This window comes from Taudactylus pleione, unplaced genomic scaffold (genome assembly GCF_031769625.1).
Source record: "Taudactylus pleione unplaced genomic scaffold, aTauple2 ptg000251l, whole genome shotgun sequence".
Lineage (NCBI taxonomy): Eukaryota > Metazoa > Chordata > Amphibia > Anura > Myobatrachidae > Taudactylus > Taudactylus pleione.
The window spans coordinates 7,898,838-7,921,560 of record NW_028284653.1 but is presented as its reverse complement, the minus strand read 5'-3'; positions in this window follow the sequence as shown (position 1 = coordinate 7,921,560).

The following is a 22,723-nucleotide window of genomic DNA, read 5'->3' as shown; positions in this document are numbered from 1 at the left end:
CCAATTGTGCAGTTACTTTTCTGCATTGTATGCGATCTGCTAGCGCTGTGTGTCTGTTTGATATTTTCTCATGCTGTCAGACTTTGGCTATCGCTTTTTTTCTCTCTGTGTCCCTAACAATACCGGTGTATTAAGGGTCCATATACACTTAATTTCTCACTGGAGTTGTGAAGTTATCGCATACTGGGGCAGTTGCACTATACATAGTTCCATAAATGTGCTGAAGTTCTACAGTTTAATACAGACTTGAACATGCTATTTGTATTACTCCCTCCCTTGAGTTTGGCTTTGCCACATACTCAGTGGCGATATTCTGCCTCATACAATAGTGCTATTCTGCTCTGCAATATGTCTAACACAGGCAAGAGTAACATAGCACCCATACTGCTCTCATGTAAATCCTGTGCAGCAGGATTAAATGAGGAAGATTTAATCCAAGAGGGACTTTGTGCCATCTGTTATAATACGCCGAGCCCATCAGCTCCCCCAGCTCCTGTCCAAGAGGCCCCTGGGCTTCCTTTACTCAGGTGCAAAATACACTTGTGGACCGTCTAACAGTCCCAACAGTAGTTCCTCCTTTGAGATTGCCACAGCAGGTACAGGCTATAATTCCCCCTTTAGGGTTTCCACAACTGGTACAAACTATACCATACTTGCCGACGATCAGTTCCCTCCTTCCGGGAGGGAGCTGATTGTCGGCTAACAGTGGGGGGCGTGCCTGGCCATGACATCGCATCACGGCCCCCCCCCCCTGCTGCGGGGGTTTCGATATTAACTCTGCGGGGGGTAGGGAGGGATGCCGGCTTCCGGGAGGCTTGCCTGCCTTTCCGGGGGGTCGGGAGCACCACCCAAAAATCGTGAGGCTCCCGGCCAAATCGTGAGGGTAGGCAAGCCTGAACTGTACCCAGTGGCGGGCTGGGCCGGGGGGCAGGGTGCCATGTGCCCCCCGGGCCGCAGCGTCATGCGTGCCGCGGGCCGGTGCAGTCTGTGTCACTGTGACACAGACTGCACCGCGTGTGTAGCGCTGAACGGACGGAGTCCGGTCAGCGCTACACAGCACAAACACACAGCCGCCGGAGCCGGCAGCTGTGTGTTTGCTGTAATCAGCAGCCGCTGAGAGTCTGTCAGACTCTCTTCGGCTGCCGCTGTTCCCACTGCGGGAGCCATCTTCCGGCTCCCGCAGTGGGTAATGGGAGAGCCGTCGTCATGACGACGTCTCTCCCATAATGCAAAGCGGCCAGAGGAGCCGGTGGAAGCGTCGGGACCAGGAGCTGGAGTTTCAGGTAAGTGTTTTATTTTATTTATTTAATTTTTTTTATTAAGTCTCTCTGTACTGGGGGCACTACCAAGGGGGGGGGGATTACTATGGGGCACTACCAGGGGGGGGGATTACTATGGAGGCACTACCAGGGGGGGATTTCTATGGTGGCACTACCAGGGGGGGATTACTACTGGGGGCACTACCAGGGGGGTGGGTTACTACTGGGGGCACTACAAGGGGGGGACTACTAGTACTGGGGGAACTACAAGGGGGGACTACTACTACTACTGGGGGCACTACAAGAGGGGCTACTACTGGGGGCACTACAAGGGGAGGGGACTACTACTAGGGGCACTGCATAGGGGGGAGGGGACTACTAGGGGCACTACATAGGGGGAGGGGACTACCACTGGGGGCACTGTGAGGGACCACTGCTGGGGGCTCTATATAAAGGGTAATACTGGGGGTACTGCATAGGGGGGAGACTACAACTGGGGCCACTATTTAAGGGACATTGCATAAGGGTTACCACTATTGGGGGCACTGCATGGGGGGGTGGACTGCTACTGGGGGCACGGCATAGGGGGTACCACTATTGGGGGCACTATATAAGGGGCTTATTACTGGGGGCACAAGGGGCACTGAACAGGGGGGACCACTACTGGGGGCACAAGGGGCACTGCATAGGGGGGGATCACTACTGGGGGCACTACTGGAGGCCTGCATAAGAGTGTTATCTCCTGTGGCACACGGGGACACTGCATATGGGCACTACGACAGGGGGCTGCCCCTAATCTTTATTTTTACCTTACATTAATCCCATATGGACCCGCCTCCTCCCTGAAACACTTGAGGGAGGCGGCGCCGTAGCACGCACGTTCTTCGGGCACCCTGGCTACACGCTACTCCTCTGCCAGGGCCGTCTGCATGCATTTGCCCCCCAGGCTAAAGTTTGCCAGCCAGCCCCTGACTATACCAGTGCCTCCTCTGCCCGCTACCTTAGAGTTGATGGTATCAACGGCTGTTAAAAATATTGTTTCTGACAATTTTCTTACAATAATAAAATACAATTTGCACTAAAAATATATTACAGGGTGAGAAATCACTAACCAGTAAAAATAAGCATCCTCTGGTTTCCTCTAAGTCTACGCTCCTCTCATATTCAGAGGTGTCCTCTGACGAGGCAGGAGAGCCTAATTTATCTACTACTGAGTCCCCCTCAGGGGAGGAGGAACTGCAGGAAAAGGTTAATATCCCTGCTCTAACGAGCGGTTAGAGATATACTTCACTATTCTGTCTGCTTCCTCGCTGAAGGATCCCAAGGATAAAAAGGTAGAAGCTGGTCTGAAATGTATGTATTCTCTTTCAGTAACCTCTACTCGCCCATCCATGGCTATTGCTTGGGTGGCCAAAGCAATTGAGGACTGGACTGATGCCCTTGAGGAGCTTCTCCCGGAGGACGCCTCTCAGGTCATGCTTTTCCTTGTTGCTCACATTAGAGATGCAGCTTCATACATAGGGGATGCTACGCTGGATGTGAGTCTTTTAACCTCCAGAATATCGTCCATATCATTGTCTGTCCGTTGCTCTCTGTGGCTACGGTCCTGGAAGGCGGATGCAGACTCTAAGAAGGCCTTAGAATCGCTCCCTTACACTAGGGACATTCTTTTTGTCCCTGACTTGGACAAGATTGTTACTTCTTTGGTGGCCTCTAAGACTGCTTTTCTGCCATCTGCAATGGCTGCTAAAGGACAACGGCCCCAAGAGAAACCTAGAGGTCAGTCCTTTCCTCAACAGCAGGTTTCCTCTAAGTCAGCCACACCAAAGCCCAGGCCTGGTCCACCCGCCGTACTGCTGCAAAATCAGAGGATAAACAGTCTGCCTGACGGGGTGGCCTCTCTCTGGGGGATCCCAGGGTAGGAGGCCAACTTCTTCTCTTTGTCCAGCGCTGGCGTCAAATCACCTCAGATGCTTTTATGGGTATGCCTTCTCTTTCCTAATACGACCACCCCACCAGTTTTTCTGCATAGGCCCTTACTCGGACCCACTCAAGGCCCTGCTTATACAAAAGGCTATTCAGTCATTACCGCAGGCGGGGGTGATAGTGCTGGTCCCTTTATCTCAGAGAGGGACAGGTTATTATTCCACCTTGTTTCTGGTTCAGAAACCAAATGGGTCTTACCGACCTATTCCCAATCTCAAATCCCTGAACAAATTCATCAGGGTGCCCAGATTTTGGATGGAAATCCTGTGCTCTATAGTCCTAGCTATGGATCCGAGGGACTTTATGGTGTCATACCTACATACAGTCAGGTGCATAAATATTGGGACATTGACAGAATTTTCATATTTTGGCCTCTATTCACCACCACAATGGCTTTGATATGAAACAAACAATATGTGCTTTAACTGCAGACTGTCAGATTTAATTTCAGGGTAATTACATCCAAATCTGGTAAACGGTGTAGGAATTACAACGGGTTCTATATGTGCCTCCCACTTTTTAAGGGGCCAAAAGTAATGGGACAAACTAAACAATCCTAAATCTAACTTTCACTTTTTAATACTTTGTTGCAAATCCTTTGCAGGCAATTACAGCCTGAAGTCTGGAACGCATAGACATCACCAGACGCTGGGTTTCATCCCTGGTGATGCTCTGCCAGGCCTCTACTGCAAATGTCTTCAGTTCCTGCTTGTTCTTGGGGCATTTTCCCTTCAGTTTTGTCTTCATCAAGTGAAATGCATGCTCAATCAGATTCAAGTCAGGGGATTGACTTGGCCATTGCATAACATTCCACTTTTTAGCCTTAAAAAACTCTTTGGTTGCTTTTGCAGTATGCTTCGGGTCATTGTCCATCTGCACTGTGAAGCGCCGTCCAATGAGTTCTGAAGCATTTGACTGAATGTGAGCATATAATATTGCCCGAAACACTTCAGAATTCATTCTGCTGCTTTTGTCAGCTGTCACATCATCAATAAATACAAAGGAACCAGTTCCATTGGCAGCCATACATGCCTACGCTATGACACTACCACCACCATGCTTCACTGATGAGGTGGTATGTTTTGGATAATGAGCTGTTCCTTTCCTCCATACTCTTCTCTTCCAGAACTGTAATGGCTTTTTTAGATGTTGTTTGGGAAACTCTAATCTGGTCTTCCTGTTTTTGAGGCTCACCAATGGTTTACATCTTGTAGTGAACCCTCTTTATTCACTCTTGTGAAGTCTTCTCTTGATTGTTGAATTTGACACATATACACCTACATCCTGGAGAGTGTTCTTGATTTGGCCAACTGTTGTGAAGGGGTGTTTCTACACCAGGGAAATAATTCTTCTGTCATCCACCACAGTTGTTTTCCGTGGTCTTCCGGGTCTTTTGGTGTTGCTGAACTCTCCGTTGCGTTCTTTCTTTTTAAGAATGTTCCAAACAGTTGATTTGGCCACACCTAATGTTTTTGCTATCTCTCTGATGGGTTTGTTTTGATTTTTCAGCCTAATGACGGCTTGCTTCACTGATAGTGACAGCTCTTTGGATCTCATATTGAGAGTCGACAGCAACTGATTCCAAATGCAAATGTCACACCTAGAATCAACTCCAGACCTTTTACCTGCTTAATTGATAATGAAATAACGAGGGAATAGCCCACATCTGTCCATGAAATAGCTTTTGAGTTGATAGTCCCATTACTTTTGCCCCTTAAAAAGTGTGAGGGACATATAGAAATCGTTGTAATTCCTACACCGTTCACCTGATTTGGATGTAATTACCCTCAAATTAAATCTGAAAGTCTGCAGTTAAAGCACATCTTGTTTGTTTCATTTCAAAGCCATTGTGGTGGTAAATAGAGGCCAAAATATGAAAATTCTGTCAATGTCCCAATATTTATGCACCTGACTGTATACCTATAGCACCTTTGCACCAGAAATTTCTCAGGTTTGCTGTTCTACAGCAACATTTTCAGTTCCAGGCTCTGCCCTTTGGACTTTCTACAGCCCCACAAATTTTTTACCAAAATTATGGTTGTTATGGCAGCTCACCTCCATTGTCAGGGAGTCAGACTGCTACCATACCTGGACGACCTCTTGCTATTAACAAGCTCCCCAGAGGTCCTTCAACAACACCTTCAGGTTACCATTGCCTTTCTGCAGAATCATGGTTGGTTAAATAATGGTCCATCTGGGGGCTCTCCTAGATTCTCATGCTCAAAGAATCTTCCTATGAGCAGACAAGATCTCCACACTGCAACAACGTGTGCGCAGACTACTCCACAGTAGCTGAGTGTCTATTCACTCAGCAATGCAGGTCCTGGGATCCATGGTCTCCATCTTCGACATGGTGGAGTATGCCCAATTCCTCTCCAGACCTCTGCAACTCCTGATCTTTTCCAGGTGGAATGGATTGCCTCATCGATTAAAGTCCCAAACAATGGTTCTCTCTCCAAAGGTTTGTCTGTCCCTCTCATGGTGGTTACAGACATCTTACCTAACCAGAAGACGCCCCTTCTGGGTCATGGACTGGGTGATCCTGACAACGGATGCCAGTCTCCGGGGTTGGGGGACGGTGACCGGACCACACTCCTTCCAGGGCCGAGCAGTATACAAAGCCCTCACTCTGGTGCAACATATTCTTCAGGGAAGACCTGTACAGGTACAGTCCAACAACGCCATGGCAGTAGCCTACCTCAATCACCAAGGAGGCACTTGAAGTCGGGCAGCCATGTCAGAAGTGGCTCACATTCTCACATGGGCAGAAAAACACCTTCCGGCAATCTCAGCAGTGTTCATTGCTGGATTTCTGAATTGGTAAGTGAACTTCCTCAGCCATCACGATGTACAAGCCAGGGAATGGTCTCTCCACCCAGAAGTGTTTAAACTCCTTGTGGACAAGTGGGGCCTACCAGAGGTGGACCTCATGACCTCTCGTCACAATCACAAGCTCATGGTGTACGAATCAAGAACAAAGGATGCCACCGCAGCCTTTGTAGACGCATTGTCCATAAAGTGGACCTTTCGGTTGGCATACCTGTTTCCTCTGGTCTCCCTCCTGCCTCGAGTCCTTCAAACAAAATGGAGGCACTGTCCTTCTGGTGGCTCCAGCGTGGCCCAGACGACATTGGTACTCAGACCTTCAAAGCCTCTCCATTGATGCTTCTCATCTGCTGCCTCAATGGCCAGATCTGTTATCTCAGGGTCCTTGTCTACATCGGGACTTGGTCGTCTGTCTTTGACGGCGTGGCTCTTGAAACATCTCTTAAGATCTAGGGGATTTTGTCCAGCAGTAGTACAGACTATGCTCAGGGTGCGTAAACCGGCTTCTGCCCAGATCTATCACAGAGTGTGGCATACATACTTCCAGTTTTGTAATGCCAGAAGTTATGACCCGCATATTTTTGGGGTCTCTAGAGTCCTTGCCTTCCTTCAAGCTGGATTGGACCTTGGACTTCGCTTGGCCTCACTTAAAGTTTATGTCTCTGCTTTGTCTATCTGGTTCCAATGCAAAATTGCTACGCTACCGGATGTTCACATGTTTGTACAGGGTGTTCCCTGCATTCAATCTCTGTTTGTCCTCCTGTGGTTCCTTGGGATTTGTCTGTGGTTCTTCAGGCCCTGCAGGGCCCTCCATTTGAACCCCTGGAATGAGTGGATCTCAAATGGTAAACAACGAAGACTATCTTTCCTCTGGCTATTGCCTATGCTCGTAGGGTGTCACACTTGGCACTGTCGTGTCACTCCCCATTTCTGATTTTTCATCCAGATAGGTCGGTTCTTCATACTCGTCCTGGTTTTCTTCCCAAGGTGGTCTCTCACTTCCATATCAATGAGGAAATTGTAGTCTTGGCCTTCTGTTTACCCGGCCTTTCGGCTGGTGAGGCTTCCTTGGATGTGGTCCGTGCCCTCAGGATCTATGTGGACCATACCTGTTCTTTGAGGAAAACAGATTCTCTATTTATCCACAAGAAGGGCTGGCCAGCTAATGAACAGACCCTGGCCATATGGATTCGCATGGCTATCTCACAGGCTTACTTGCAGACGGGTCTCCCTGTGCCAGCTATCGTTACTGCTCATTCCACTGGTTCTGTGGGACCTTCGTGGGCAGCTCGCCGAGGCACCTTGGCTGAACAGCTTTGTAAGGTGGCCACGTGGTCTTCTGTCCACACCTTTTTGAGGTTCTATGCCTTTGATACATTCGCCTCTCAGGATGCTTCATTTGGGCATCGGATACTCCTGTCAGCTCAGGAGCATCTCCGCTCTTGAACACAGCTTTGGGACATCCCCAAGGTATCCCTGTAAATCCCTATGGACCCTGAAGAAGAAAATGAGATTTATGGTAAAACTTACCTTTGTTAACTCTCCTTCTTCGAAGTCCATGGGGTCCACACGGCACCCGCCCTGATGCCTCTGGCTTCTCTGGGTTGGTTTTCCTGGTCACCGGTCTCCGTCTCCCTTGTGTGAGAGTGCGTTTCTTCTATGTACCAGTCTTCTTTCTCTCCTGTCCTCCTCCTAACATTTCTTTGCTAACTAACTGAAGGACCTCTGGCTTGGGGGTGGGGTATATGGGGAAGGACCAGTGCATTCTGGGAGTCAACAGCTTTAACTGTCTGGTGTCTGGTCCTAACCTCCACCTAAACCCCAAGGTATCCATGTGGACCCTATGGACTTCGAACAAAGAGAGTTAACAAAGGTAAGTTTTACCAGAACTCTCATTTTCACAGACTTTCCTTATTATGTTCCTTCTTTTTATATTCATATATTTGACCATATGTGAAATTAGCCTTGTTTCTTCTATATTCCATGCCATCACCGCCGCAGCTGAGTTCATTGAGGAGCTGCAAAGAAGAGCAGAGGCAGACATGAAGACGTAGAAGGTGAGCTGCTGTTAGAGCAGGGGTGTGGAACTGTGTTTCTGCCGAGAGCCATTTTGATATATAGAACATTATTCGTGGGCCTGATGCAGGCCACGCCCCCCAGTGTGATGTAACACATGGACGGGGCCACAATCGACGGTGATTACAGCAATGTCCGGAGCATCCTGAGCATGCTCCGTGGAGCTGTAAGGGCAGCGGTGTGACCGTCTGGAGCATCGTAAGGATGTTGCATAGATTCTGGCTGCAGGGTGCCATTCTAGGCACCTTACTAGCCAGATGAGGCTAGCAGCAAAGCGTTTAAAGGGCCAGATCAAATGATTCCGGGGGTCTTATACGGCCCTCGGGCCGAGGTTCCCCAGCCCTGTGTTAGAGGGACATGGGGAGGGAGTAGGAGAGATAAGTCGGTGGGAGAGGAGAGACGGGCAGGGAGCTGCTGCTAGAGGGACACGGTGGGGGAATAAGCTGCTGATGGGAGAGGAGACACAGACATACCTGGTGTGTTTTAAGGGGCATTACTGTGTGGCATGATGTGTTTTAAGGGGCATTACTGTGTGGCATAATGGGATTGGGTACGGGATCCCGGTGCTCGGAATTCTAAGCGCCGGCATCCCAACAGCCGGGATATTGACCGTATCCCGGCAAAATGTGTTAAAAGATGCATTTCTGTGTGTAGCTTAATGTGTTTTGAGGGGAATTACTGTGTGTGACATAATGTGTTTTAAGGGGCGCTACAATGTGTGGCATACTGTTTATAAGGAGTACTTCTATGTGGCATAATGTTTATAAGGAGTACTACTGTGTGGCATAATGTGAATGGGCTCTGTGTGGCCTAATGTGAATAAGGGACACTACTGTGTGGTGTAGTTTGAATTGGAGGTACTATTATGTGGTCACGGCCCTTCCCAGCGAGACCACACCTGTATTTTTAAGCTTGCGCTCTACCTGCTTCAGTTGTGGATGGTGTTACCAATGCTCTTTATGTACACAGGGCACCAAAATATGTAGTAACGGCTCTGCTTTGGTGCACACAGATGTGTCCTCTGTGTTCGGCACCCCTGCCCTAAAAAATTCCTACAGCGAACACTATCTAATACAGAACCAACCAAATACCAAATGTCTGACTATGGTACATATTTGAATCCCCTGCAGGATGTCCTCTGTTGTGTGTATTTTAATACAGAGAATGATGTATACTTGTATGTTGTTCTAATATTAATTACTAGCGAGGATACCCAGCGTTAACCGGGTTAAAGACACCTGTAGCCTTTATTTGTTTACATTGTCCTCGTCTATAACCCCATTCCATTGATCCTGAAAAGGACCCCACTGTTTGCTAACATGCATGCAAACAGTGGCGTAACTACTGCACCCCCTGCAGAGCTCCACCTGCACCCAGTCACGCACACAATGTGGGCTGGTTCAGTCAGGGCCATTGAGGGTGCCCAGGTGTTCACAATGTTGATTTGGTGTTGGCCGCCAGCTGATTACAGCTGGCGCACTGTCAGGCGGTCATGGAGAGACAGCACTGCCGGTCAGGAAGCAATCAGAGCTCGCGGACTGGCAGCCAATCAGCAGTGTCAGCTCCTGATTTGTTGCTTGTCCGCAAGCTCCAATTGGCTTGCAACCGGCGCAAAATTCAAATTGCACCAATGTTTTCTGTGCATATCTGCTGCTGCCTGCCAGTGTGCCAGCTGGTGGCCCGGCCCCAAATCCACACCTGATGGCTGCTGATGGCACACTAGGGGAGGCAAGAAGCTGCTGCAGGAACATGGGAAGGTGAGTTGCTGGGGGGGGCTTAATGTGTGGAATGATGTGTTATATGGGGCACTACTACTATGTGGCATAATCTGTAAAGGGCATTAGTGTGTGGTATAATGTGTAAGGGGCATTACTGTCTAGTGTAAGAGGCATTATTGTGCGGTATAAGGAGCACTACTACTGTGTGGCATAATGTGTATAAGGGGTACTACTGTGTGGCATAACCTGAATGGGCTCTGTGTGGCATAACATGAATGGACTCTGGGCCTGATTCAGAGATGGACGCTCTGAAAGTGTGCTAGCTCTGAATCAGGGTTTTTTGGGGTTTTTTTTGGAGCGGCCGCCTGGCCGCTCGCATAGTTGTGGGTGACCACCCACAGCTATAGCGAGCGGCCAGGTTGATGGTCGCGATGGTCAAGACCATCGCGACCATCGGGTTTGCGATGAGACCCTTGTGGTAGGGTCTCGTGGCCGCAAGCCCCAGAGAGCTTTCGGCTCTACAAGAGCCCCCAAATGGCAAGCGTTCCGTTTCGAAAGCCTCCGTTTGGCCGGCCACCCCCCCCCGGCCCGCCTACCAAACGGGGCGAGCTGTCACTCACCATCGACAGCTCGCCCCCTTTTGTGCGAGACCCGGAGCGACGGAGCACCCGTCTCTAGCCGGGTCTTGCGCATGCACACAACAGAGCCGGCTCCGTTGTGCGCATGCCCAGTGGGCAAACATCGACCCGGTTGCGAGCGCTCAGCGCTTGCGACCGGGTCTGAATCAGGCCCTCTGTGTCGGGGCAAAAGTATGTGTGTTTTTTTTTTAACTCTGGGGGGCCTTTTAAGATCTTGGTATGTGGCCCACAAAGTTCTAGCTACGCCGAAGGGGGGGGCGGATACTAATTATCTGGGCCCAGGCTTGTTGGAGGGGCCCATTTCCGACATTCCCCTCCCTCTTATCTGTCAGCAGCTTAGCACACGCTGCTGTGTGCTGGGCTGCAATGGGAGACTGCTTGTTGCTGCAGAGCAGCAGTCTCCTCTGCCTGTGGGGAGGAGCGATCACACTAATCGCTTTGTAGCATTCTCACAGGTTTTTGACGAAGTTCAAACCTAAGTAAAAACCTAATCCTGTTCAAACTACACCACCATGCCAAATTTGGTGGAGCTACATCCAAAAACTCTGGCTGTGCATAAAGGACAAAAAAATGGACAGACAGACAGACACGCTTTCTCACTTATTAATATTATATAGATATTTGTTAGAGCATAGACAAAGAAGTGGAAGGAGTCAGGCATAGCAAGGGGAGGAGTCTATGCCAGGAGCTAGGTGCTGATGCAAGGTGGGCCTGTGTGCTTTAAATGTCAGTCCATCCCTCGTGCAGAGTGTGCATAATGGGCCTAATTCAGGAAGGATCGCTATTCTGCTAATACGCACGCAACACAGTTGCTAATATCAGCGGTTATATGCAAATAATTGCATTCTCATTGCGATCGCAGCCTAACATTAGGACGCCCACTTCCCCTTACTTACATCCGTATACTTTAGCTATATAGCGAAATAATCAGTAACATCGGAGAGATACGCACACTTGCACAAGCCCAGACCTCACTCAGAAGTTGCTAACAACCACGCTCGCTATGAGCCCTCACACTGTGTATGGCTTCGCAGTGGATAATTTCCCTGAAACGGCATGCGAACGCTGCATTTGGCCAAGCACCTCCCCCCCGTCACCACCCACAAACGGCACTTCCTGTCAATCACTCTGCGATAGGTCTGCGTAGCATCTGCGATCACAGTGGCCGGTCCACACACACACACTGCGATGCTTACACATGCGCAGAATGCAACAGTCGCCCTATTTTCACAAAGGCGCAAGCCAAAACGTGTTGGAGAAAGACACAGCACCTAGCAGCATACACCAGTTTGCCAGTATTGTTTACACAGACGTGAAACCTTGAGGTCTGGCAGTCACGTGACCACCGCCGGGACTACACACTGAAGACGCAGGACGGAAACTAAAGAAAGAAGACCAGCCGGCTAGGAGGAGGAGAGGCTGCCGGGAGGCCACGTAGGGAGGTAAATGTCCTTTGAGGGACTACAGGCATCGGGCTTCACCCGACCAATGCCGGTAACATCCCTCTTTGGACGGAAGCTCCTCCTGTGATCCCGTCCTGCACCGCAGGTGAGCGGCTGGGTCACCCAGCCTCCACACCAGCGTTCCGGGCGGCACACGAGTGTGGAGCACCCGTCCAGGACATATACCCCATACTCATAGCCCTGTAGCCGTACTAATTTCAACACCTGTATTAGCGGGACGCCGCTCCTGTATCTGAACATTGATTTTTTTCCACACGGATACCCCAGACTGACAATTTACTTTATCAGATCAGCCAAACTTGTGTCTGACCCGCCGTGGTCATTCAAGTCATTTTCTGAACATTACCTGGTTTATCCAGGTCTATTCACATGGAATTGTAGTCTGATCTTTTTTTAACACTGATATTGTGACACATGCACAGGATCATTGCATAGATCAGCATTAGGATATCATCATTTTTATATGTTATTGTATATATCAGTAAAATCATTTTGCTATATTACAGTGTGCTGATATTTTACTTACATCTATATTAATAAGGGACATTGGTTTATCATTATTTTATATACCCAGTATAGACGGCTTATTCATTTATGTCCCTGGACCATATCACTCTATTTCTATATATATTGTATAGGGTGTAGCGCTTCGGAGCTACCACATAATACAAGACTTGCTTTGTGTCAAGACCAGGACTCTGCAATGCAGCCCAGATGCCACCTACCTACAGCCACACATTTTTCCTTCTCCATGCAGCACAGCCCCAATCTCTCCTTCCCGCAGTGCAACTCGAATCCCTCCTTCATTGTGCAGTGCAGCACAGCCCCAGCAGAGCCGTAACTAGACTTTTTGGTGCCCTGTGCCAGAAAGAGCATTGGCGCCCCCCTCATTTTTCAAAGGGACATAATGCACGCAAGAAAGGGCCATGGCTTCATGGGGAAGGGCCAGGGAAGAGATAGGAGAGGCCAGGAGATGCTGGGGATGAAATAAGAGGAGCTACAAGCAAGAATGCTAATAAACAGAAATTTGACAGGCCCAAACAGCACCCACTGAACTGTGGTGCCCTGTGCGATGGCACCGGCCGCACTACCCTAGCTACGGCCCTGAGCCCCAGTTCCGCCTCCCAGCAGTGCAGCCTTAATCCTTTTTTTACAGTGCTGCGCAGCCCAATCCCTCCTCCCTGCAGTACAGGCCCAATCCCTCCTTCTCCCTGGAGTGCAACCCCAATTCCTCCTTCTCCAAGCAGTGCAACCCCAATCTCTCCTCTATGCAGTGCAGCGCAGCCATAATCCCTCCTCCACCCTGCAGTGCAGTCCCAACCCCTCTTCCTTGCAGTGTGGCCCCAATCCCTCCTTTGTCATGCTGTGCAGCGCAGTCCCTCCTCCCTACAGTGCAGCCCCAATCCCTCCTACTTACAGCGCAGCCCCAATCCCTCCTACTCCCTGTGGTGCATCCCAAATCCCTTCTCTGTGCAGTGCTTCACAGCTTCAATCCCTCCTCCCTGCACTGCAGCCCAAATCTTTCTCATTGCAGTGCAGCCCCAATCCCTCCTTCTCTCTGTAGTGCATCACAGCCCAAATCCCTCCTTCTCCCTGCAGCCCAAACTTTATAGCTTCTGCATACTGCTGCTGTCTGCACTATAAAAAAGTATGATTAACAGTGCAGACTGCTGAAACAGGTACTCCCCACAGGCTCCACTCTCCAGTCATATGGTAATTGAAACTTGCAAAATATATATTTATATATTCAGAGGCGGATCTACTGTGAAACGTATGACGCTTAAGCATCAGGGCCCCTAACTCCAAAGCATTTTTTTAATGAGTGAATTTTTCAACAAAATCAATGGAGTTTTTTAAGTGTGTTATTAAAATATGGTTATTTTAGCGATAGAATCATAAGACAATAGTTTGAAGTTCTTAATATTGACCCTCGAATATGCTCAACAGTAGTGCATGTAGGGCGGGTTTCTGAGTAGACAGAAACCCTCCCTGATCAGTACTGTTTGGCAGACACTATCTACAGCTTCGACCAGAGGATAGCGCCGGCTGGGCACAGAATAGAGAGCTGCTGTCAGTGTCACTGCTGAGTGCAGTACTGCCAGGTGCCACTAGATGCTCCCATCTCCATTTGTGCTGTCCCAACTGCCAGAAGTCGGCCCTGCAGTGCTGACCACAAACTGAAAGCTGAGCTGACTGAGGGATGGCATGCAGCTCAGAAAAGGTGAGCATGGAGCATGGGGGAGAAACCTGACTGATTACAGATATCCCACTCAGGAGGATCAATAACTGGGCTCCTATAGATAAAGTGAGTAAGTTTTGGTTTTGTATGTGATCTATCTACAGTATCTCTCTCTCTCTCTCTGTGGGGTGTCTACATCTATATATCTGTCTACAGTGTCTCACTCTGGGGGTTTTCTACATCTATCCATCTATATACAGTGTCACTTTCTGGGGGGTTTCTACATCCATCTATCTACAGTCTCTCACTCTATGGGGAGTTTCTACATCTATCTATCTACCTATCTACAGTTTCTTACTCTCTAGGGGGTTTCTACAACAGTCTCTCACTGTCTGGGGGTTTCTACATCTATCTATGTATCTATCTATCTACAGTGTTTCACTCTCTGGGTTTTTTTAACATTTATATATCTACAGTGTTACAGTGTCTCATTCTCTATGGGGTTTCTACATCTATCTATCTATCTACAGTGTCTCACTCTCTGGGGGGTTTCTACATCTAATCTATCTATCTATCTCATTCTCTGGGGGGTTTCTAAATCTATCTACAGTATCTACAGTGTCTCACTCTCTGGGGGGTTTCTACATCTATCAATCTATCTATCTACCTGACACTATCTATCTATCCATTGTCTCACCTCTCTAGTAACACAGAGTGTCCCTAGCACTACACTCTCTACTGTACACTTACCCCTAACCCTGAACCCACTACTATATGCTTACCCCCCTAACCCTACACCCAATACTGTGTCCTTATCCCCCTAACCCTGCACCCAATACTATGTCCCTATTTCTGAACACTTAACCCAATACTGTCCCATAACCCTGCTACCAATACTGTACCCTTACCCTATAACCCTGCACCCAATATTGTGTATTTACTCCCAATCCTTCACTCACTAGTCAAATAGGGGAGTCAGTCAGCCAGTCAGGACATATGTATGTATATATATATATATATATATATATATATATATGGGATTTTTCAAAATTCGATCCCTAACGGAGTGAAAAGGGCTAAAATGTTTTCCCCCCTGGGCAATGTCTTGACTGACAAACACCAACTGTCATCTCAAGTGCTGCCAAACATCACTGGCAGTTGGTGTGGCCCCACTATTTGACTAGTGAGGGAAGGGAATGTGTTACTACAGAGGTGAGAGAGGAAAATGTGTTACAGCAGCAGTGAGAGGGGAATGTGTTACTATAGAGGTGAGGGAGGGGAATGTGTTACTACACAGGTGAGGGAGGGAAATGTCACATGTGTTACTACGGGGTGAGGGAAGGGTATGTGTTACAACACGGGCAAGGTAGGGTATTATGTTACTACAGGAGTGAGTGCGGTTAATGTGTTAGTAATGAGGTGATGGAGGGAAATAAGTCACTACAGGGGTAAGTGAGGGTACTTTGTTACTACAGGTGAGGGGAGGATTATGTTCCTACACAGGTGAGGGAGGGGAATGTCGAATGTGTTACAACACGGGCGAGGGAGGGATATGTGTTACTACAGAGGTGAACAAGGATAATATGTTACTACAGAGGTGAGGGAGTGGAATATGTTAGTACACAGGTGAGGGAGGGTAATGTCTTACTATAGCAGTAAGGGAGAGGATGCATTACTATAGAGGTAAAGGATTAATGTGTTACAGAAGTGGTGAGATGGAAATGGAAACAGTAAATATCTAAGGTCTACCCAGGTGAAACCGAGTACATCAGCTAGTGTGTATGTATATATATATATATATATATATATATATATATATACAGTCAGGTGCATAAATATTGGGACATTGACAGAATTTTCATATTTTGTCATCTATGCACCACCACAATGGCTTTGAAATTAAACAAACAAGATGTGCTTTAACTGCAGACTTTCAGATTTAATTTGAGGGTAATTACATCCAAATCAGGTGAACGGTGTAGGAATTACAACGGTTTCTATATGTGCCTCCCACTTTTTAAGGGGCCAAAAGTAATGGGAAAAACTAAACAATCCTAAATCTAACTTTCACTTTTTAATACTTTGTTGCAAATCCTTTGCAGGCAATTACAGCCTGAAGTCTGGAACGCATAGACATCACCAGACGCTGGGTTTCGTCCCTGCTGATGCTCTGCCAGGCCTCTACTGCAAATGTCTTCAGTTCCTGCTTGTTCTTGGGGCATTTTCCCTTCAGTTTTGTCGTCATCAAGTGAAATGCATGCTCAATCGGATTCAGGTCAGGGGATTGACTTGGCCATTGCATAACATTCCACTTTTTAGCCTTAAAAAACTCTTTGGTTGCTTTTGCAGTATGCTTCGGGTCATTGTCCATCTGCACTGTGAAGCGCCGTCCAATGAGTTCTGAAGCATTTGACTGAATGTGAGCATATAATATTGCCCGAAACACTTCAGAATTCATTCTGCTGCTTTTGTCAGCAGTCACATCATCAATAAATACAAGGGAACCAGTTCCATTGGAAGCCATACATGCCCACGCCATGACACTACCACCACCATGCTTCACTGATGAGGTGGTATGTTTTGGATCATGAGCAGTTCCTTTCCTTCTCCATACTCTTCTCTTCCCATCACTCTGGTACAAGTTGATCTTTGTCTCATCTGTCCATAGGATGTTGTTCCAGAACTGTAATGGATTTTTTAGATGTTGTTTGGCAAACTCTAATCTGGTATTCCTGTTTTTGAGGCTCACCAATGGTTTACATCTTGTGGTGAACCCTCTAGATTCACTCTTGTGAAGTCTTCTCTTGATTGTTGACTTTGACACATATACCCTACCTCCTGGAGAGTGTTCTTGATTTGGCCAACTGTTATGAAGGGGTTTTTCTTCACCAGGGAAATAATTCTTCTGTCATTCACCACAAATGTTTTCCGTGGTCTTCCGGGTCTTTTGGTGTTGCTGAGCTCTCCGGTGCGTTCCTTCTTTTTAAGAATGTTCCAAACAGTTGATTTGGCCGCACCTAATGTTTTGCTATCTCTCTGATGGGTTTGTTTTGATTTTTCAGCCTACTGATGGCTTGCTTCACTGATAGTGACAGCTCTTTGGATCTCATATTGAGAGTCGACAGCAACTGATTCCAAATGCAAATGTCACACCTAGAATCAACTCCAGACCTTTTACCTGCTTAATTGATAATGAAATAACGAGGGAATAGCGCACTCCTGTCTATGAAATAGCTTTTGAGTTGATCGTCCCATTACTTTTGGCCCCTTAAAAAGTGGGAGGCACATATAGAAACCGTTGTAATTCCTACACCATTCACCTGATTTGGATGTAATTACCCTTAAATTAAATCTGAAAGTCTGCAGTTAAAGCACATCTTGTTTGCTTCATTTCAAAGCCACTGTGGTGGTGAATAGAGGCCAAAATATGAAAATGATGTCAATGTCCCAATATTTATGCACCTGACTGTATATGATCCCGGCACCAGTATCCCGACCGTCGGCATCCCGAAGGTAAATATCAGGGTGTTAGGGGGAGGTTATCGTTAGGGTGCGGGGTACATGCCATGCACATATCATGCATCATTACATGAGTCCTAGGTGATATCTTGGATATTATATATAAGTTAGTGGAACGAGGTTTTGGGGTATATATAGACCCAAGAATTTTATGTGATAATACACTATACCTTCAAATCCCTTTCCAAGAAGTCCACCTAAAGCAGCATCAGATTAGAGTATAGCATTTTACATATTGTGATAGGATCACTGGTAAAGTGGTCTGTGGCAGGTACATTTGTCCCAGATTCCTGTCCTATGTGTTTTAAACCCCCAGGAGAAAGTCTGCAGTGTAGCAGGCTTGAGTCTCGGCTTTTTGAAAAGCCGGTTTGGGGGGTTGTGGGTGAGAGGAGAGGGAGAGCTCCACCCACGGCCACTCCAGGTTTTGGGCCTTGCAGCCTGGTAACAGGCTCGTTAGGGTTTCCACCTGAGAGTGGCCAAGACAAGCCTAGTTTGTTTAGAGCTGAGTGTCTCACCTGGGAAGCAGACAGGGAGTTTGCTCAGAGACACTTGGAAAACCTAGCTGTAAGGACTGTGCTGTGCTTTTGTTGCTGGCGAGGGTGTTAGGCCCTGCCAGGTTCATGTAGTGAGGGAAATCACTTGTGAAGTTAGAGCCCAGACAGGGCTAGGATTTATGCTTATGTTTTCATTTATGTAATTTCTGACGTTGTACAATAAAGACTGACGCCGACCAGCTTGTACTCGCATCCAGACTGGTGTGCTGCTTCCCTGCTGCTGTGTGTGTACGAAAGGAGTCCTTCTACCCAGGAGAGGGACCCCCAACCCGACTGAAGGTCACATATGGTGGAGAATGCGGGCACCTACACACTGAAAGGTGCAGCAAGAACATTTTTTACGTTTAAAATTTAAAGGGATAGACACCAGTTCCTCAGTGTGGATAAAAACTGTGTCCTTTAAGGTCTATAGAGGTGTTGTAGGCAGATGCTGAGAGAAGCCAGGTTTTGCTAGAAACCTGCACATAAGGACAGCATGGAGGACCTAGTTAAGGCCTTGCTCCAAGCTACAGTAGCTCAGCAGGAAACGAACAAAGTTCAGCAAGAATCTACCAGGGCTCAGCAGGAATCCACCAGGGTGCAACTGTTGGCCTTGGAGACCGCCCAAAGGCAACAACAGGTCGCCATCGAGGAAACCCGCCTGGCCTTAGCAGAACACAGCCAGGCCATAAAAGAGGTGGTACAGCACCTGGTCGCCAGGACTGGAGATGCTTCCGCTGACCCTCCAACCCACACTCGCTCCGTCCGCGCCAGTCACTTTCTACAGAAGATGACCCCGGGCGATGATGTGGAGGCGTACCTCACAGCGTTTGAGAGAACCGCAGAAAGGGAGAGTTGGCCCAAGGAACAGTGGGCAAGTCTGGTGGCACCTTTTCTGTCTGGGGAGCCACAAAAGGCCTATAGCGATTTATGCCTGGCTGATGCAAAGGACTATAAAAAACTAAAACAGGAGATCCTAACTCGCTTGGGAGTCACCACCTTTGTTCGTGCCCAACGGGTCCACCGCTGGGAGTTCCATATGGACAAGCCTCCACGTTCACAGATGCATGACCTCATCCATCTATCCTCAAAATGGCTACAGCCCAAGACGCTGACGGGATCACAGATCGTGGAAAGGGTCGTGATGGACCGGTACCTGCGATCGTTACCTGCATCTCTGCGCAAGTGGGTGAGCCATGCAGACCCTAAGACCGCAGACCAGTTGGTCGAGCTGGTGGAGAGGTATGTGGCGGCTGAGGAGCTGTTGAGTGTGTCCCACCGAGCCCCGGTTCCGCAACGGCGATCTCCCGTGACTACTGGTAAGACTGTTCCAGGGGAGAAGGGTGCTGAGCGGTGGAGTGAACTTAAGACTGAGGGTGTAGAACCTGGAGACAGGCCTGTCAGGCCAGGAAGGTTCTCACCCCATAAGAGACTTGATAATAATGCGATACAATGTTTCCGATGTAGTGAATTGGGCCATATTGCTGCTAATTGTCCACTCACCTCTGAACCTATGCAATGTGATACTGCTTATGTCCGTCGCAGAATGTCTTTCTTTGCACAGCCTGCCTGTACTACTGACCAACAGGCTGAGACAGATACGCAAATGTGTAAGGTGATTGTAGAGGGCAAACAAGTAGCGGCTCTGTTAGATTCGGGCAGCCTGGTTACGCTTATGAAAGCTGAGTTAGTGAACCCCTTAAAGCGCAAGGGGAAAACTGTTGGTGTGACCTGCATACATGGGGGTACTCGGCATTATATTACTGCAGAAGTGAACATAGAAACACAGTGTGGTTCCACTCTAGTCTCTGTGGGTTTGGTGCCTGGCTTGAAGTATGATATAGTGTTGGGGAGAGACTTTACTCACTTCTGGAAGTTGTGGGAAAGCAGATTTGTTACCGAAGTAAATAACCCTGACCCATTTGAGAAGGTTGCTGACGCAGTAGCAGGGGAGGTTTCTTCTGAGTTCCCTGTTTCTAGCGTAATTTTTGAACCAGAGATTAATGAGATGGGAAGTATTGCTAAGCCAGTTGGTTGTCTGACTGGTCTTGAGGTCAGAAAAAAGATCTTGGCAAAGGAGCATTCCAGTCCCTATGAAACTGTTACTAAGCCTAGGAGAAAAAAGCCAGTTAACTTAGGGTCTTTGGTTCCTGAAGTGACATTAGCAAAATCCCTGTCAGCAGTTCAACAGCAGGAGGTAAAGGAATTTCTTAGCAGAAATAGGGTTTTGTTCTCAAATGTACCGGGCAAAACCACAGTTGTTAAACATGACATAATCACTGACCCCGGGGATAAGATTAACCTAAAGCCCTGTAGGTTAACGGAAGCCCAAAGGGAATCAGTGTCTAGAGAAATTAAAAAAATGTTAGAACTGGGTATAATTAAAGTCGCATAGTGAGTGGTCAAGTCCCATTGTGCTTGTTCCAAAGCCTGACGGGAGTGTAAGTTTCGGCAATGATTTTCGTAAGTTGAACAGTGTGTCAAAATTCGATGAGCTAATTGAAAAGCTAGGAACAGCCAGGTATTTTACCACGCTAGACTTATCCAAAGAGTATTGGCAAGTGCCGTTGGCTGAGGGTGCCAAAGAAAAGACAGCTTTTCTGATGCCAGAAGGGTTGTTCCAATATAAGATGTTGCCCTTTGGGTTACGTGGGGCACCAGCGACCTTCCAAAGGATGTTAGACAAAGTTCTAAGACCCCATTGACGGTATGCTGCTGCTTGTTTAGGTGTTGTGGTCATTCATAGTCCTGATTGGCAGTCTCACTTACCCAGGGTACAAGCAGTGTTGGACTCCATCTATAAGGCAGGTTTGACAGCCAACCCAAAAAAGTGTTGTCTAGGCATGGAGGAAGTAAAATATCTGGGATACACCATTGGCAGAAGCCTGATAAAGCCTCAGCTCAATAAGGTTGAGGCCATACAAAACTGGCCACGGCCTCTGAATAAGAAGCAGGTGAGAGCCTTCTTTGGAATTATGGGGTACTACAGGAGGTTTATACCCAACTTTGCCACCATGGCAGTCCCACTGACTGACCTGACCAAAGGCAAACAAAAAGTCATGGTGGAATGGAGTCCTGAGGCAGAAAAAGGTTTTCAGGAGTTGAAAGTAGCGTTGTGTTCCCAACCAGTCCTGATAACTCCTAATTTTGACAGGGAATTCATAGTACAAACCGATGCATCAGAAGTAGGTATAGGAGCGGTCCTGTCCCAGAACAAGGAGGGTGAGGAACACCCTATTTTCTATCTAAGCAGAAAGTTGAATGTACATGAGAGAAACTATGCCACAGTGGAGAAGGAAGCGTTGGCCATAAAGTGGGCATTAGAGGCTCTCAGGTACTACTTGGTCGGAAGAAAGTTCAAATTGATCACTGACCATGCCCCTCTGAAGTGGATGTCCGAAAATAAGGGCAGTAATGCGAGAATTACGAGATTGTTCTTGGCGTTACAAACTTTAAATTTTCAGTGGAACACAGGCCAGGAAGCCAGCTGTCCAATACAGACGCGTTGTCACGCGTTCATTGTTTGGGGGCTTCAGTTGTTCCAGCCCACAGGTCGAAACAAAGGGGGGGATATGTGATAGGATCACTGGTAAAGTGGTCTGTGGCAGGTACATATGTCCCAGATTCCTGTCCTATGTGTTTTAAACCCCCAGGAGAAAGTCTGCAGTGTAGCAGGCTTGAGTCTCGGCTTTTTGAAAAGCCGGTTTGGGACCTGGGGGTTTGCGGGTGAGAGGAGAGGGAGGGCTCCACCCACGGCCACTCCAGGTTTTGGGCCTTGCAGCCTGGTAACAGGCTCATTAGGGTTTCCACCCGAGAGTGGCCAAGATAAGCCTAGTTTGTTTAGAGCTGAGTGTCTCACCTGGGAAGCAGACAGGGAGTTTGCTCAGAGACACTTGGAAAACCTAGCTGTAAGGACTGTGCTGTGCTTTTGTTGCTGGCGAGGGTGTTAGGCCCTGCCAGGTTCATGTAGTGAGGGAAATCACTTGTGAAGTTAGAGCCCAGACAGGGCTAGGATTTATGTTTATGTTTTCATTTATGTAATTTCTGACGTTGTACAATAAAGACTGACGCCGACCAGCTTGTACTCGCATCCAGACTGGTGTGCTGCTGTGTGTGTACGAAAGGAGTCCTTCTACCCAGGAGAGGGACCCCCAACCCGACTGAAGGTCACAATATATTGCTTGATTTGTACTTTGACATGGCTTATTTATGATTTAAAGATGGTAATTTCTCCACTTTGTAATTTACTCGTCTACATTACAGACAGTGGATCTTATGTGAATGTAACTAACCTTTATAGTATATGGTTGATCATATTACGCAGCTATGTTTAATTTTTTAAACTGCCCGAAGACGATTAGCACGAATTTAAGATTGTGATAAATTTGACCAGTTGCACATGCCACCTGGTCTGTATCTCTATGCCATATATTGGTGATAAATTATACTTTTTACATGTTTTACCACTTTCAGATGTTTCACAGGCAATTTCAATGAGATGAGATTTACAGATATCAGTAGATATG